Here is a 19,694-nt window from a genome sequence, read left to right as displayed (position 1 = left end):
AATTTTCGCCTAGAAAAAACTGCCATGCTGATCTTCCAAAAGGTCCCTTGGCCATTCACATGAATATATCAGAGTGAACATTGGTTTTATAGGTACCCACAAGCCTCTTCTTTCCATACATACCCACTTTGTCCAACTTGCATGCTATTTGGGGCAATAATCAAGCAGGTTTGTGCATGTGGTACAAATCTGTCGAACATTCTAACAACTGACCAAAAATGTGAATGTTGGGTTAGGGTTTGTTGTTAGAATGTTGAACATAGAAGATCAATTTTGGTGTCAAACTACACATTTTCTGGGTCAATAAATGTGTTAATGCTATGAAGAATGTCACCAGATGAATATTTGTACCATTCTAACAACATATTTACATAATTTTTTACTTGTTTAACAGTCAGACATGCATGAATCGAATAGACATTTTATTAGGATTAGGGATGTCCGATATTATCGGCCTACTGATATTATCAGCCGATATTGGCATTAAAATGTGATATCGGAAATTATCGGTATCGGTTTAAAAAAAAAATTATTTAACCTTTATTTACCCAGGCAAGCAAGTAAAAACACATTTATATTTTTTTTATTGTCAAAAGTATGCATAATGATGTGTTAATTCCACGACAAGAGATATGTAATGTTAATTACCTGAAATTATTCAGTTTTTTGGGGGGGGAAACCCTGCATATATCGGTATCGGTTGATATCGGTATCGTAAATGAAGAGTTGGACAATATCGGTACATCGGTATCGGTAAAAAAGCCAATATCGAGCATCCCTAATTAGGATCACTCGTTACTATAAGAACAAATTATCTCGTAAAGTTATTGCGGAGGGAGGTGGCACAGAGACATAGGAACTTCATGTATTATTATTAGTGCTGTCAGGCAATTAAAAAAATGTATCTAATTAATTACAGGATTTGTAATTAATTAATCTAATTAATCTAATTAATCGCATTTTAATCGCATAACCATTTTATGCCTGATATTCTATATATATATATTTTTTTAATCCTCTTTTTCTCCGCCTGATTTTTCTGTACTTTTCCCCCCATCCCAATTTTAGTCGTTGTACCTATTCCCCCCTCCCCTACCTGGTCGTTGTGTGCATGTGCCCCCTACTGGTCGGTCTAGGCAGCCCTGAGGACTACCACATGCTTCCTCCTTCCTCTCATTGGTGAAGTGTAACGTGTGGGAGGTCACGCTGCCTTCACCACTTCCTGTCTTTTGCTAGCGGTGTGAATATTTTCCCTGACAGGGTTGCACTTCCGCGTTCGGTTTGCGCGATCTGATTGGCCACTGACGTTTCTGGTCATGTGACATCTGCGCCAATCGTGTGACGCCTGTTTCTATCACTGGTTAAGCTTAGGCACTCTTTCGAAGTCGGTTAAGGTTAGAGTTTGTCTTAGAGCAGGGCGATAGAACACCAGCCCTGATTCCAAACTCTAACCTTAACCAACTTCGAAAGAGTCGCCTAAGTTTAACCAGTGATAAACTAGGCGTTAGGTAGTTTGCAGGCTGTTCGAGGCGGAAATAGGCGCAGAAACAGGCGTCACACGATTGGCGCAGATGTCACATGACCAGAAACGTCAGTGACCAATCAGATTGTGCAAACCGAACGCGGAAGTGCAACCCCGTTAGGGAAAATATTCACGCGTGCAGGCGCCCAGACCTGACCTGTACGAGTATCAAATCTAACTGAAGAATTTATCCCTCTTCTAACAAGAGAGAAAAACGTATAGTTTAGCTTTAAACTATAATGTCATTGCTTATGTCCAGAGATTCCACCTTTGATAATTAAAAGTAAGGACACTTGACTTACCTGTTATATTATGTTTTGCCTTTTTAAACATGTCCCTTATCGCGCTGTCCTCTGGCTGCGCTAAGCCACGACAGCTGTCACGAGACACGCACTGAGAGCTGGCCAGTATACCGCGGGAATTTTTCAATGAAACATTGATATTTTCACGGGCACGAGACCACTGCACAAGACCCGCGAAAATATATCCATAACAGTTAAATACGCCTATACGGGTTAAAGAGTTATGATAATAATAATAAATGTTAGGGATGCCCCGATCGATCGGCCACCGATCGTTATCGGCCGATACTCAGTATAAATATGCAATCTGTGAATTCCGATAATTAGTCATATTCGCCGATAGCGGAAACCGATCAAGCGAAGCTCTCACTCGCTGTCTGTCTCAGACACACACGACCTGCAAACTGCCGCTGCTCCTCCTCCCTAGCCCCGCCCGCCCCCGTGTAGAGTTTGTAAACAAAGAGGTGCGGCTCCTCTGCTCGAGTCTGTAGTGCACTGCATTCGACCTGCGCTAAGGTTAGCTACCTAGCTATCGTTACTGTTTAAACAAAATTACCCAGTCAACTATTCACGTTTAGTAGGCATTGTCTAACGGTATTTAGCCGGCTAGCTACCGATAGCTCCTGATATCAACAAATGATACAGAAAGTCTAGTAGTTCATGTTCATACCTCAGTTAGCTTGCGTTAGCTGACGTTCGTTTACTGTTCAAAACGAAATGTCCCATTGAACTAAAGTTCTGTCTTAACGCCATCTAGCCGGCTAGCAGTAGCTACAGATAGCTCTTGATATCAATGTCTTATAACATTGATTTAATGCGTATTCGAGCTGAGGGCTTGCTGAATGTGAAATGACCAAAGCACTTAACGTTACCAATGGGGTCCCGCTGCAGCGCCGGAGAATCCTTTTTGGAGCTGGGCTACTAGAGTACACACAGACAGTGGAGCTGTTTGCAGATAGTGAGCATTTTGACTTGTTGCGTGGTGGCGATGTCTCGCAGTCGCAGATAATACAAGTACAAGTCTAATTATATAATATAATTAAAATAATTTTTAATTTCTTTTTAATCAAAAACAATCGGTATCGGATCGGTATCGGCCGATATGGCTCACGACGATCGGTGATCGGTATCGGTGGCAAAAAACGTGATCGGGGCATCCCTAATAAATGTAACGAGTGATCCTAATAAAATGTCTATTCGATTCATGCATGTCTGACTGTTAACACATTGAGTGCCACGGACGCGTTTTGTCGTTAGTTCATGCCGACCTTTGAGTGCCCCCAACGCTATATAGCGTTTGTTTGTCGTTTCTTTTTTATTGGCGATTTGAATTCATATTTCATCAATCGAGCCTCACGCTAGTGTTGCAGACTCTCTTTGAGCTCAATTGGGAAGATAGCGCCCCCTATCGTCTCTCCCTGTGTAACTGCACCCCATTACTTTACACTGACGAAGGGGGTGTGAGGATTCGGAGTTCAGGAGAGGTGTAGAATTCAATCGCAGGACAAAGTGGAGTGAGAGAGACGAGGCGACGTTCCGATAATAATAATAGGTTTACTGAGCACAGCCAACAGGCACACGTTACAGGGGGAAACAAAACCTCAGCAATGCTGGAAAACATGGACTACAAATACGGGAAGGTACGGAGGACACAGGATATACGGAGATACACACAGCAGTGACAGCACGGAAAGGTACTGATGGGAAAAACCTAACAACAAAACAATGACGTGACACTGGAAGACCGGGGCTGCATGATTATATACAGGACTAATTATAATTGACAAGGAACAGCTGGGGGCTGACAGGCAGGACAAGGGAAGGAGACTAGACACTGAACTAACAGGCAGGAATAAACATTGTAACATAACAACACGGGGAATACAAGGGAGACTAGAACATCTGAACTAATGGGAGATACACAGGGAGCAAGACAGACAACAGACTTGACAATAAGTGTACACAAAAGTCCATACGAAGGGCGGCGGCCTGTAGCACCGCGAACAGACCGCCCGGGGGCGCCAGAGGACTGTCCATAAAGTTCAGATCCTGACAGGGGGGCCAGTTTCCTCATTTTACTTTTCCCTCAAGCCAACTGAAGGAAGAATCCATTGTGCTCGCCGGCCCGGAAAACGTGTGGATTATGTATTTACAGTACCAACCCTGTAATCAATAAGCGTGATCGATATTTGGAATGGCGATCAGGAATTGGAATAATCTTTTTGGATAACATCTGATCTCCGGTAAGGAATTTATTTTACCAGTCTTAGGATAATCAGAGCTATTTACACAGAGATATAAGCGTTTGCCCTATGCGTGTGTGTGTGTGTCTGTGTGTGCGCGATCAGGAAATGAGATAATCGATATTTCAGCCCGCCTCTATAGCGTGCATAAGTACACATATACTATTGATAATCTAGCGTTTATTTGAAAACTATTCATAAATAGGCCGAAAAATGACAACGTGTTTGTGTATTCCAGAATATTCCAGTAAATGCCTTTTATCACAGAATCTATATATTTTCCTTGAAAACGAGGGCTTTTCAAAATGCTATAAAACGGAAATGAACTGTTTAAAAAACAATCCGTTTCGACAATGACAAGTCATTGATAAACGACAGGCAGATTAGACACATAGCCATAATTTAAGACAGAGATTATGCGTTCACAACTCTATCATTGAAGTGGGTGGTGGCATTTAACCATGCTTTACCATGTTAATGGCTGGTACTAAAAGTGTTAAACAAGTAAAAGATTATGTAAATATGTTGTTAGAATGGTACAAATATTCATCTGGTGACATTCTTCATAGCATTAACACATTTATTGACCCAGAAAATGTGTAGTTTGACACCAAAATTGATCTTCTATGTTCAACGTTCTAACAACAAACCAACTAACCCAACATTCACATTTTTGGCAGTTGTTAGAATGTTCGACACATTTGTACCACATACACAAACCCGCTTGATTATTGCCCCAAATAGAGGCTTGTGGGTACCTATAAAACCAATGTTCACTCTGATATATTCATGTGAACGGCCAAGGGACCTTTTGGAAGATGAGCATGGCAGTTTTTTCTAGGCGAAAATTGAACATAATTTTGAATCAATTCCTATTAAAACCACCTTCCCAACAGTTGGGCTTAATGAAAATGATACCAATGTAAAGCTTAGCTTCTCTAGTTTACAGGGATACCAATACCTTTGTGTTCGCTCAAATATTGAGCACGCTATGGACCAAGATATTTATTAATGGGCAGAACCTTGATTTTACATGGCGGCCATCTTGAAATCCATCATGATGACGTGGCCCCTACCCCAAAATGAAAGCTATGATGATGAGGAACACGTGGGAAAAATTTGGTGCTTTTGTCCGGCGCGTCCACATCCTTCTCAAATCTGGTGCCAAGCCACCGCACTATATACTGTAGGTCTAACACAGGCATTCTCAAAGTCCGGTCTAAATTATCTAATCTAATCTTAGAAATTAAGTAAAGACAAGTGAATAGCACTGGGTGTTAAGCATAACAGTATCTAATAGGGGTGTAACAGTACACAAAAACCACGGTACGGTACGTACCTCGGTTTTGAAGTCACGGTTCGGTACGGGTTTTCGGAACAGTGGGGGAAAGTTTGGCTTTCCATGTTCCACTCAGGGGTGATGTAGTGTGCAGTAACTAATTGTACTTGTAGGGCTGTCAACGAATATTCTATAATTGATTAATAATCGACTTGTAAAAACGTTTTAAAATAATAATAATTATATTAGATTGTGAAAAAAAACAGCCCCTGGTGGGCGCTCATTTAGTGGTTAACATACCGTTGTATTCATTCGGTACACTACACAGCCGTTCGGTACGGTACGGTACACACTGAAACGGTACGGATACGTGTACCTTTACACCCCTAGTATCTAAGTTAATTTACTTCTGACCATTATAGTCAAAGTATTTTCCTATGACCTGAAACTTATAAGATATTCTCAGTGTTCAGTTAGAGCTATGAAGCACGATAGCTAATTAGCCAACAGCTGCAAAAACGAATGATGTTATAAGACATTGATATCAGGAGCTATCTGTAGCTACTGCTAGCCAGCTAGATAACGTTAGACAATGCCTCATGTATTAAACTAAAGTGAATAGTTGACTCTGTCATTTTGTTTATAAACAGTAACGTTAGCTAGGTAGCTAACGTTAGCTCACGGAGGTCTCATGCACTCGAATTGCCGCAGCATTTGTTGACATGGGTCTGGGAGGGGTTGGGGCAAGGCGTGCAGCAGCAGCAGCTGTTAAACAAGCATAATGTATAGAGCAAGGATTAGGCTTGGGCGGTATGACGGTATTACGGTATACCAGGGTATTTCGAGATCCCGCCGGTATGATTCTCAATACCGTGACGTCACAGACTGCTATTACAGACACGGAGTTGATTGTAGTGCACAGCACGCGCCAGCAGAGGGTTACGTGGCTAATCGTTCTGAGAGCTAACGTCGGTACCTGGCTGGATGCTGGCTAACTAACGTGGCTAATCGTTCTGAGAGCTAACGTCTCTGCCTGGCTGGATGCTGGCTAACTAACATGGCTAATCGTTCTGAGAGCTAACGTCTCTGCCTGGCTGGATGCTGGCTAACTAACGTGGCTAATCGTTCTGAGAGCTAACGTCGGTACCTGGCTGGATGCTGGCTAACTAACGTGGCTAATCGTTCTGAGAGCTAACGTCTCTGCCTGGCTGGTTGCTGGCTAACTAACGTGGCTAATCGTTCTGAGAGCTAACGTCTCTGCCTGGCTGGTTGCTGGCTAACTAACGTGGCTAATCGTTCTGAGAGCTAACGTCTCTGCCTGGCTGGTTGCTGGCTAACTAATGTGGCTAATCGTTCTGAGAGCTAACGTCGGTACCTGGCTGGATGCTGGCTAACTAACATGGCTAATCGTTCTGAGAGCTAACGTCGGTACCTGGCTGGATGCTGGCTAACTAACGTGGCTAATCGTTCTGAGAGCTAACGTCGGTACCTGGCTGGATGCTGGCTAACTAACATGGCTAATCGTTCTGAGAGCTAACGTCGGTACCTGGCTGGATGCTGGCTAACTAACGTGGCTAATCGTTCTGAGAGCCAACGTCTCTGCCTGGCTGGATGCTGGCTAACTAACGTTGCTAATCATTCTGAGAGCTAACGTCTCTGCCTGGCTGGATGCTGGCTAACTAACGTGGCTAATCGTTCTGAGAGCTAACGTCTCTGCCTGGCTGGATGCTGGCTAACTAACGTGGCTAATCGTTCTGAGAGCTAACGTCGGTACCTGGCTGGTTGCTGGCTAACTAACGTGGCTAATCGTTCTGAGAGCTAACATCGGTACCTGGCTGGTTGCTGGCTAACTAACGTGGCTAATCGTTCTGAGAGCTAACGTCGGTACCTGGCTGGTTGCTGGCTAACTAACGTGGCTAATCGTTCTGAGAGCTAACGTCGGTACCTGGCTGGTTGCTGGCTAACTAACGTGGCTAATCGTTCTGAGAGCTAACGTCGGTACCTGGCTGGTTGCTGGCTAACTAACTGGCTAATCGTTCTGAGAGCGAATGTCTCTGCCTGGCTGGTTGCTGGCTAACATTCTGTGATTTGTTTACTTGGTAACACAGGTTGCTAAGGAATTTAGGTTCGAGGTTGAAGAAAGTGCACTTTTAGGTTGAAAGAACGGCCCTAATGTCAACGTGTTTCAATATAAGCGTTATGTGTGGTGATAACGAGTATATTGTTAGCTCCGTCATTAGAAAGTCATACCGTCATATACCGTATACCGGGGTATTATGTCAGCAAGGTATGACGGTATGAAAAAACTTATACCGCCCAAGCGTAGCAAGGATAGCTGCATGTGTGTAGAACAAGGATAGCTGCATATAGAGCAAGGATAGCTGCATATGTGGAGAGCAAGGATAGCTGCATATGTGGAGAGCAAGGATAGCTGCATATGTGTAGAGCAAGGATGGCTACATGTGTAGAGCAAGGATAGTTACATGTGTATAGAGCAAGGATAGCTGCGTATGTGTAGAGCAAGGATGGCTACATGTGTATAGAGCAAGGATAGTTACATGTGTGTAGAGCAAGGATAGTTACATGTGTATAGAGCAAGGATAGTTACATGTGTGTAGAGCAAGGATAGCTGCGTATGTGTAGAGCAAGGATAGTTACATGTGTGTAGAGCAAGGATAGTTACATGTGTATAGAGCAAGGATAGCTGCATATGTGTAGAGCAAGGATAGTTACATGTGTGTAGAGCAAGGATAGTTACATGTAGGCCTGCCGCGATAAGCAATAAATCGATTAATTGCCGCGATAATTAAAATGAATGCAATGATTTTGACGGGCGCGATTAATTGCTATTTGCGCGTTTGTTTTAATGAGGCGGACCCAGTGCCCCTTGTCAGTCACAATGTGTCTATTCTACTAGCATTAACGTTACTCATACAAACAGAGTAAACACAGTTTTCAATCAATCAATCAATAACAACATTAACGAGACCCTCGTTGTGTCTATTCTGCTAACGCTAACGTTAGCTAGGCTGTCTATGCTAACGTTAACGAGCATTAGGCTAACAAGCTGTAACGTTACCAGTCGCGTCTATTTGCTAACGTTAGCATTAGGTAATAACCGGTTTAAAATGGATGGTGATTACCTCACGTTGTGTCTATTCTACTAGCATTAACGTTACTCATACAAACAATCAATAGCGAGTTATATTGATCACGCTATGTACGATAGCCATGCTAAAACGCTAGCACAACATTAGCACCTAACCTAACAACAAGCCTTAACAAGTCAGCGATCTTTTTGCGAGACTAAACTCTCCGCTCGGTGGCAAATTGTGTTGATGTCGGTTTTGTTTAATCAATAAATGAGGCAGAATACACAGTGACTGTATCCTTTGTTTATTGCACTTGTGCCTGCTGCAAACATAATGATTATGAAATCCTAGAGACGCGTCTCTATTCAGTGGTCTGCAGTGTTTCACGTGACTTTTCTGGTACCCAAAAAGTACCTGATAAAATCACAACAATACTTCCGGTCCGGTCGGTGGGCTTCAAAATAAAAGTCTTAAACACCGGAAAAGACGGAGCGGTGGGCTTCAAAATAAAAGTTTTGGGAAATAAATTTCTCAAAAAAAATTCTCTAACCGGTCGCAATAATATCGCTTATCGCGATATTTTCGGGGGCAATTAATCGCCCAGCAAAATGTGTTATCGTGGCAGGCCTAGTTACATGTGTTGTAGAGTAAGGATAGCTGCATATGTGTAAAGTATACTTATGTGTAGAGCAAGGATAGTAACATATGTGTAAAGTAAGAATACTTGTGTGTAGAGCCAATTGCATGCTTTTGCAGAGGACAAGAAGCCTTCAGTCGACTCCTTCAGACATTAAGCACCCCCCACAGCCCAAATGGAATGATACAAAATAAAAAAATATATTTTTTATTATTTTTATTTTTTTGTCGACCAATAGTCGACTAACGGCAAATTTTGGCCAATCATAGTCGACCATCCAAATCCTTAGTCGGGGACAGCCCTAGTGTAAAGCAAGGATAGTTACATATGTGTAGAGCAAGGATAGTTACATGTGTTGTAGAGTAAGGATAGCTGCATATGTGTAAAGTATACTTATGTGTAGAGCAAGGATAGTAACATATGTGTAAAGTAAGAATACTTGTGTGTAGAGCCAGGCAGGGGAGGAAATTAGGCCACTTTACTCGCCAAATGCGAGTATTTTTTACGTTTGGCGAGTGATTCATGAAGACCACTCGCCAGTCTGGCGAGTATACAAAAAAATAAAACATTCTGCAATCACTGCACTGGCAAACGGTGCGCGTCTTCTGAGTGTTCGCTTTAGTTGACAGTGCCACGAGAGCACTGCACAAGACCACCCGCGGACATATAATGTTTAATAAATGTTTGCGCAGTACTGGCCAACCCGCGGACATATAATAATAAAAGTCCCGCGGTACTACTAGGCTAGCCATCAGGAGCACTCGCAAACAGATAACGTTAAACACAGCAGAATATGGAAAACAGACAGACTGACCAACGGGGAACTGCATCCAACCCTAGTACAACCATCGAGTATAAGTTACTAAGGACACATTTAAATCACAGAGGTGTAATGTTGTCTACTGGAACTGTATACAGTGGTTAGCTTCTAGTTAGCGTTATATAGCTGCTTGCTAGCTAACGTTAGCCCCGTGTGCTCAAAGCAGCCAGCTAGGTGTATCTGTTATGACTATAATGTTTCCGAAAAAGCACCGGACTACGACGTAAGGTTAGACATTTTATTTCATGCTCAAAAGCCCCTGGCTTGCACATCGCAGTCACGAAAGGGGCTAGCTCAACCAGTGCACTGTGCACAACCACAACGTCAACAGCACACCAACCCAACTGACGTTACCACAACACTTGACGGTACTTCACAGCACTGTCGTAAGACCACCGTGCTGTCTTAAAGACACAGTGTGCCTACCCAGATGCATACACAACATTGACGCGGCTTGACATACAAAGAAGTAATTATCACAATTAGCGATTTTTTTTTGTCTGGTAAAAAATCTGTTTGGCTGGTAAAAAAAATCAGATACTCGCCAGTTGGCTGGTAAGCCAAAAAGTTAGTTTCCTCCCCTGGAGCCAGGGTAGTTACATATGACTAGAGTAAGGATAGTTGCATATGTGTAGAGTAGGGCTGAGTCCAAACGTTCGAACCTTCGATCGTTATGTTAGGATTCTTAATTAAGCAAGGATAGCTGCATATAGAGCAAGGATAGCTGCATATAGAGCAAGGATAGCTGCATATGTGGAGAGCACGGATAGCTGCATATGTGTGCCAAGGAGTTTTATATCAAAAAAAATTTATTTGACCTTTAGGCTAGTTATTAGGGGTGGGGGGGGGGGGTTGAATCGATACGTAGTAGTATCGCGATACTTTGTGTGGTGATACTGTATCAATACAGGGACGCCAAGTATCAATATTTAATTATTCATAAAAATAAAATAAAAATAAAATTTTTTTTTTTTAATTTTTATAAGGAAGTTGCATTGTTCATTTCAATACCTGTAATAGTACAGTAGTCCACACACACACACACACACATGCATTCAGTTAAGTTGGAATATGACTGTAATACAAACAGTTCAGTTTGTCAGGTACATGCAACACAGATTAGTGTTTACATCTGTCTGCTTGAGAAAATACCATGTTCTGCAATAAAAATGATTGAAGTGAGATGAACAGACTGAACTTTATTTTATTAGATAAAACATGTTGACAAAGTTTTACTTTGCAGTTGAAAAAAGGTAATAAATTAGATGTATTATTTAGTATCGCGATACTATCGTATCGTGACGCAAGTATCGCGATAGTATCGTATCGTGAGGTCTCTGGCGATTCCCACCCCTACTAGTTATAGTGCCCCACCTCCATCAGGTCAATTGGGGTAATGTTTGTTGTGAAGCATTTGTGCACCATTGTCTGTCACTGTGCAACATTACAAGTATGTATCATGTACCATGTCACTGCAATGTGAGAAGCAGCAACATAATAATAACACTAATAACAATACACCTACACACAATACGGTTTCAGACCTACAGGCCGTATTTATTTTTCAGGACAGCAGGCAGTCCACTACCCTTTGTATTTTCTCTTCATTATGACTGTAGGAAGTAGGCTTGGGCGGTATGACGGTATTAAGGTATACCAGGGTATTTAGAAATACCTACGGTATTGATTTTCAATACCGTCCGTCACCGTCAAAATCACAGATGCGCTTCAGTTTCTATAACAGTGAAACAGAGTTTTGAGTGTAGTGCACACACTGAGTGTAGTGCACACACGCGCCAGCACAGGGCGAGACCGCTCTAGTGGAGCGAGTGGGTCACAACGGTGTTCACGTTTTACGGTAATGTTGCGACAGTGCTGTGAAAATACCGTAAAGCGTTGTGACGAGAGCAGTGTTGTTGTGGAGCAATCCGTCTCTTATTATATGTGAACTAAAGAGTACAAGGTTTACACAACAGCCCCCACCCGCCTTTTTATTGTATTTATTTTGTACCGTCCTGTACTATCCGCTGTCAGCTGTTTATCTCTCTCTGTGAGCTACTGAGCTTGAATAACTAGCGTTAGCTCACGTTAAGTAGCGTTAGCTCTGCGGCTAATCTTAGATTACCCTGAACTAAATCAATGACTAGGTTATAAAGCATTCGAGTAGTTTTCACTGCACATAGAAGTAGCCAAACAACGGGAGCATTTCGGGAGCATATGACCAAAACCCAGGCAATTTAATTTTCTAGCCCTTAAGGAATCAAATAGTCTGCCATGGCTATAGGCTAGATGCTAAATTGCTAACGCTAAAACGGTGCGGGCTTCTACCGGTGCGGGACTACCATTCTGAGAGCTGACGATGATTTGTTTACTTGGTAACACGTAACCCCCCCCCGCTGATGAAAATGAAAGTCATACCGTCAAATACCGTGCACCGGGGTATTATAATATAAAGGTTTGCCGGTTTGAAAATAAGGATACCGCCCAAGCCTAGTAGGAAGGCAGAGGTGGATACAGAGTAGGGGGAGACACAGGAGAGAAGGCTCTGGTAGGATCTGATGCCAGGCCAGCAGCCATACAGCGCCCCGGGCCTATGTAACTATTGGTTGAGGCCGAGGGGGGCAATATAAATAAATGTATCATATTAGGGCTGAACGATTAATCGATTTTAAATCGAAATCGCGATTTGGAATTATGCAATTATCAAATCGCAAAAGAAAAATATTGCAAAATTTTTATTTTTATTTTTTTTAACCAGGAAGTCCCATTGAGATACAAGATCGGTTTGGGAGAGGGAGGTAAGGGGTTTTAGATTGTGTGTTGTGAAGTTTAGACTTCAGAGAGGGAGAGTAAAGTACAGAAAAAAGGGTACCGTTGGGTACCGGTGTCGATTCCCAGGTAAAAAGAAACATTTTCAGGCTCTGTGTCCTGAAAAGACCCACCGCGTAGGCCAGATGCAAGCCGCATTTTACAATAAACCTCTGTGGGGCTGCTTAAAAATTAATTAATTAATGAATTGATTAATATCTGTCCAAAATCGTGCAGCCCTATATCATATCATCATGTAGTTCCAGAGGTAGGGGTCTTAACCACTACACACCATCTCTGGGTATCTGCTTTCAAGTAGGCTAGTTAAACTGCGCTACTCGTACAGGCTATACTTTGTGGACATATCCCTGACTGTGGCAAAGCAAAAGGTGTGGAGAATCCTAGTTGGGAAATGATGTTTGTCCAAGATTAGTTTAGGATGCTTTGAGAAACCTATCCCATGACGACACATAGGGCTGGGCGATATGGAAAAAAATCATATCGCGATAACGATATGATAATTTTATTTTATTTCTCGATATCGATAATTATCGAATTGTTATAAGTATAAAAAAATAAAAAATAAAATAATTTTTTTTTTTTTTTTTTTTTTTTTTTTAACAACAGATGTATGTTTATTTTGCAGCAATTCTTTGTCATTGCCGCCATCTTTAGTGTTACATCCCCTCACACTCCAGTTCTCAGGCTGCAGCTGGTTTAAAATCTAAAGTAAACCGGCTTCTCTGCTGGCTGTGGCTCCAGAGGAGTTGAACAGTTCTGGCTCTGCTAGTTTATTTTCGATCTTTTGGCGCTTTTTTGGTGGACAAACCACCGCACATGTGCACTGTGACTTGTGACTGGAGTCTAGTTCTGCTAGCACACATAGCCTACTGTGTACAGACGGTTTCAAAATGTATTTTAAATTAGAAAGCAAACAAAATAAGAGAAAAGAAATCTGAATTTGGTCAGTATTGTCATTTGGACAAGCAAAGCCATTACTTTAAGTTGCAGGCAAGAAAGACAAGTCTGTCCACTGTCTCTGGTTTTAAAACTGCCCTGTTGCAGGTAAAAAAAAATTAAAAAAAAAAAAAAAAAAAAAAAAACGATTTTTCGATTTTTTTTTTATTTCGATGTTCGATATCGATTATTAAAATATATCGCGATATTTATCGTTATCGTTATATCGCCCAGCCCTAACGACACATTTAAAAGTGCACTGTGGAGTTTGGGGAGAGAAGTTGAAGAGCCTGCAGTTTACAAAACAAATAGGCCCAGATATAATTATGAATATACCAATACTGATAAACAGAACAGGGCATCAGTATTAGAGAATTTAGCCAACACTCAAATCTGATACCAGGATTCATGTGCAATATGTCAATAAAGCAAATTTTGTTGATTTTCAGCATTTCTGGCACATAGAAGAAGCAAGTTAGATCTCTCTAATGAGAAAGAAAACGGACTAGCCTGTATCTTAAATCATGTATATCCAAGTACCACAATTAATGGTCTGTCTATATATTGTTAAAAGTAATAGATCGGATCTGCACACGGTTATCAGCCGAACAATTACAGTTTAGGACCTGGAATCTGTGAACAAAGTGGAAGCATCTGTAAATATTACATTATGTAAGCCTAATTCTTACCATTCCCATATTTCACCATAAACCAAAGCTAAATAATTTTGAGCTACTGTGTGAACCAAACGTAAACATAGAAGATAGCCTGCGTCTATGTCACAAATGTATCAGTACCAAATACCTATATGTCCCTATGCCATAAATGTCATATATGTTGTGTATGTCATAAATGTCTATATGAATTGAAAATGGGGGTCCCCGATGGAAACAAGACAAACGTCTTTTTCAGGTCTGCATCCCCTTAACAATTGTATGTATTGAGCCGTACTGTATTGTACCCATTCTGCAATCTGTTAAATAAAGTTTTCATTCATCATTCATTCAGTCTTTGCATTTTAGCCAAAATGTTTGTAAACTAAATTGTTGTGCCCCCCTGCCATTGTAAACAGTGAAACTGTAGCGTCTAGCTTCAAACAGGGACCCACTTGTCCTCTGAAAGACAGGCTGTTGATTCATGTTTGAAAACAGGCTGTACCACAGAATTGTTTTTCTTCACTTCTATGAGTCTCACATTTCTCTCAAACGGCATAGTGCACATGTACCTAGCAAACAGCTTCAATACCATATACCAAAACTGAAAATAATAATAAAGACATTGTGAGAACCGTCATGCAAAACAGACTCGCCGCCCCACTTGACATCTCTCTCCTCTCTCGCAGACCCAGAGCAAGAACAAAATAAATCCTCAACCTAACATCCCACGCCAACGCCCACATAATCGCCTATCGCTATTGGTCGAACGGTACTGGAGGACCCTCCTACAGACATCTGTGGCTGGTTGGCAGGACTGTCAATCCCGGGAGTCACTTCACAATAATAAACACAGCCCCGTTTCAATCTAGGTTGAGACGGAACATAACAAACAATTTGAAGAACGCCTATGTCCGTGTGGCCTAGATATAATATCTACCGCCCAATACAGACACATATTATAATAAACGATTGAATGGTGATTATTAATGGGTTATGCTTATCATAGCCAAAGAAGAGGGGACAAATACTCCTTTCTATCACGTGTTATTGTCTCCAGCAGTACCAGCACACAGTGTCCTGCTGGGGGGCGTGTACCACAGACTGGCCTCGCATGTTGTGGAGCCTTTTACTGACCCAGTAACTAACTAACTACCTTAAACAGACCACAGAGAGGCATGCTAGTGCTGCCAGTCTTCTAAATAACACAACTGGTTTCATGAGTATATATGATTTTGGATCGTTATTAGCCAAATTTGCAACAGCTCGCCAAATAACAGATCAGTCTGTTGCTTATATAAGTGCACGATTATACACGTTTAATAATAATGTTAAACCCTGAAGAGTCATGCTTGTTAACAAAATAACTGCTCGGTAGAAGACATTTAATAACACAACTCGCGTGTTTTGACAGCTTATGTCTCTAGACTAACCTGATTGTCATCTATTGCCACTTGTCTCTCGTTATGATGAGGCGCTCATCTCTGTCTGATAACAGTGGGTACAAAGCGCTTACCAATTCATATTGGCGAGAATTATAATGTGGCATAACAATAGTGTGATCGGTCTATGTTTAATAGGCAGGTTTTAATGCGGAACTGATAGATCCTTGCTTCCTTCTTCTCGCCAGCAGCAGCAGCTCACACACAGTATGGCCTCCGCCGCCCCCCTGCAGCCCTGCAAGCCCCGATACAACCAGCTAACAACCCAACAGCCCTGGCATTCACAGCGGTGAAACGTCGCTCCTGCGCTGGGCAAAGTTTTCCAAATGCATTGAAAATAATTCCACTCACTTAATCAGAACATCCACATAAATATCTTGCTTCGTGTGTTAGAACGCGTATCGATTCTTTATGGTGGCGATAATAACAAGGCCATTTTCAATGGAGTCCACGCGCTGATCTCTGGTTTGTTTTGTTTTTCTTCTTCCTGACGGGTTCCTGGAAAGCGCGTGACTACCCGGTCACGTGGTCTCCCGTAGGCCAATGGGAAGGGTATTTTAGGATTTTCTCAAAACATTGCAACGACATTACGAATGTTTTTTTAATCAATACAAAGTTGATTCATGAAAATGTAATGTTTATCTTCTATTGCAAAGAACATTAAATGATTGTACAGCATGTAGATGCTATAAACACATACACAGTCACTGACACAGACACACACACACACACACACACACACACACACAAAAGCATCCAGCTGTCAACATTGGCTGCATGATCAACAATAACAAATCAACCCATGGTTGTAAATTAATAAATAAATTTGGTTGGGAGTTTGAGTATTAAGTTACAGTAAGTTGTAACTAACTACTTCCAATTCCAGTACCCTGGTCAAGGGTAATGACAGGAGCATACCTAGCAGCATGCATGCCTCTTGTAGTGGGTTTCCTCACCATGCTGCTAGGTATGCTCCACAAAGATGGGGAGAACATGCAAACTCCACAGAACACTCTGGCTGGGCTAGAGCATAATGTTGGGCTAGAGAGCATAATCATGTCTGTCTGTCTGTCTGTCTGTCTGTCTGTCTCTCTGTCTGTCTGTCTCTCTGTCTCTCACACGTCATTTCTATTTCCCTTTCAACAGAAACCATTACTCAGTAGAAAGTGAACACAATACTGAAATAATCTTTGTTTCACATCGCCCCCTCACGTCAAGATTCCTAAATAGATACAACAGACCCAGTCAAAAATAACAACATCACAAGAACCAGAGGGACTGCCGGTCTGCATCATACAGCAAACTAGACAGTACTAGGACTGCTGCAGTAATAGAGGCATTGCATGGAATGTTAGAGGACCAGTCTAATGTTGACTCCTCACCATTACCATATATTGCCCCTATCTTTAATTAATTATGTTTTTGTAGGTGTATGGTGTGTGGGTGTTTTAACTGTTCTCAGCTTACCTTACTAAATTCTATTCACACAAAATTTGTTAAAGACAAGGACAATCTGGTAATGGCGAGAAGTCAGAATATGGTTCTTTTAATGTCATTCAATTTCTTCCAACATGGCCTGTAACTGTAACCATTGGCAACCACTTTAGAAAGAAAATGCCTAATTTCTATGCAGTGGTAGAATAGATCCAGCAATATGACACCAAATTAGTCTATATCTGTTGATGGATTTCTCATATATCAACCCAAGCAACCGTTGGTTTGCACATACTGTAGCAACCATTGTCTCTTCCTATATGGAAGACAAATGGGAATTCTAAACATTCGGTGAAAGGCCTCCATTGAGTGATTGTGATTATATGAGATAATCACAATTATTTTCTATGTTCCATTTTCACCTTTAGAATATGTCATCTTCCATACTTTAGCAGGGCGTTCCTGAAAAAGAGCATCTGTGCTCAGCAAACCTACCCTGGGTAAATAAAGGTAAAAAAAAAAAAGATGCTGTAAACCCTTTGATGCTCATTCCTTTTGCGCCGATGTTATCATTGCAGTGTGGCATAGTGAGCAACATGGATGGATCTCCATGCAAAGTGACATACCACACTACTGATCTATGAAACCTTGGACCTGATCATAGCTAATAAACAAGACAAGGCAAGCCAAGCTGAACCTGGATACATGCCAGTGCAAGACCCCCCACCCCCTCCTAATAGACAGTCTCCTCCCCACCGTATGTATATTTTTTCTCCCACCTGCCAACCCCCTCCTAATGTACAGTATCCTCCCCATCATATGTATATATTCTCTGTTAGGATCTATGGGTAACAGTACTGTATATTTGCATATCGTATATGTCACAAATGTAACAGTACTATATACCTGTATGTCATGTATGTCCCTATGCCATAAATGTCATGTATGTCATAAATGTCCCTATGAATTGAAAATGGGGGACCCTGATGTAAACAAGACAAACGTCTTTCTCTGGTCTGCATCCCCTTAACAATTGTGTGTATTGAGCCGTACTGTATTGTACCCATTCTGCAATCTGTTAAATAAAGTTTTCATTCATTCACACATGCACGTTTCAACAATGGGGTGTCAGTCAGCCAGTTAGTCACGCAGTAACTAACCAAGAATGGCTTGTATTTTGTTTCCGGTCTTGTTTGCCATAGTTGTAGTTCCTTGTTTCAGTTTCCTGTAGTCGCTTGGTTTGTCTGTTTCCCTCCCAGGTGTCTCCATTTGTAATCATCCCAGGTCTGTCTTGTTTATCAATCACCCTCTGTGTTTATCAGTCCTGTTTTTCTGTCCAGTCCTTGTGGTGTCATTGTTCTGAGTGTGTGTCTAGTGTGTGTTCTTTGTTAGTGGAGTTTTCAGTGTTTAGTATGTTAGTATAGTCTGCTCTTTTGTTTATTGCCTTTCAGTTTTATGTTTTTTTCTTTTGGTTAGTCAGCTAGGTGGTCCTCTTTTTCCTCAGTTCTGTAGTTTTGTATACTATGCAATTTTCATTCAACACCCTCGGAACCTACCTCTACCTCCTTCATCCTGCACCTTTGTGACACCTTGACATGAAATAGTTTCAGAACCACTGGCCTATGTGACACTGATGAAAGGATACAGGGCCGTTCCATCATCAGTCCAGGCCACAGATGAGTTACGAAAGGGGCAGTGGCTAAAGGGGGTGTATGTGCATGCATGCATGTATGTACCACTTTTAAAACCAATTGAGTGTTAGCATTCAATATGTTTCTGTCCCTTTAAGGTTTTTTTGTGCATGCGACCCACTTGTGCCCTGCAGGTTGCCATGGTTACTAAGAGTGACCTGTCCATACGCTCTGTAGAAATCACAAATGTCAAATCCACATGTCAAACATGAATGAGCAAAAAGCAAAACATTGAATAGAGCCCTCTCACAGAATGTTTAGAATGCCCATTTGTCCTCCCATTTTGGAAGAAACAACGGTCACTGTGCAAAACAATGACTGTATGATACAGAAATGCTGTGTTTTTTATTTAACCTTTATTTAACCAGGAAAGTCACATTGAGATTAAAAATATCTTTTTCAAGTGTGAAAGATATATGACTGGTTTTCATTATGGTTATAACAGAAAGTACGTAGAGTAAACACCTTTTAATTCGGGGTGTTTAGTCTTTTAGGCTGAATCTGTATTAGACAGAGCTAGCAGATAACGATACAGAGAGAGTTGAACAGAGGCCTGGCTAAGGCCACATTCAGAGAGAGAGAGAGAGAGAGAGAGAGAGAGAGAGAGAGAGAGAGAGAGAGAGAGAGAGAGAGAGAGAGAGAGAGAGAGAGAGAGAGAGAGAGAGAGAGAGAGAGAGAGAGAGAGAGACATTGCCTAGGTAAGGAGAAAGGTAGATAACAAATTGCAGAAAGACAGTGATAGATCGCTTATTAGGTTCAGTTGTGTTTTTGGAGCAGACAGACACACAGAGAGAGAGCCCCAGTCCTCCTGACG

General features: G+C 41.7%; 1 protein-coding gene across 1 annotated transcript in view; it reads right to left on the bottom strand.

Annotated features, from left to right (window-relative positions):
- The window catches only part of crebrf (creb3 regulatory factor), a 68,233-nt gene extending 51,990 nt beyond the window's left edge, over window positions 1-16,243 (bottom strand). The window contains exon 1 of the mRNA XM_084320078.1: window positions 16,107-16,243. The gene's annotated coding sequence lies outside the window, so the exon portion shown is untranslated. The remainder of the gene's footprint in view (window positions 1-16,106) is intronic.
- Window positions 16,244-19,694: the final 3,451 nt, after the last annotated feature.

The sequence above is a fragment of the Notolepis coatsorum genome (assembly GCF_963971535.1).
Source record: "Notolepis coatsorum genome assembly, chromosome: 8".
Classification (NCBI taxonomy): Eukaryota; Metazoa; Chordata; class Actinopteri; order Aulopiformes; family Paralepididae; genus Notolepis; species Notolepis coatsorum.
This window is presented reverse-complemented; position numbering and strand designations above follow the sequence as displayed.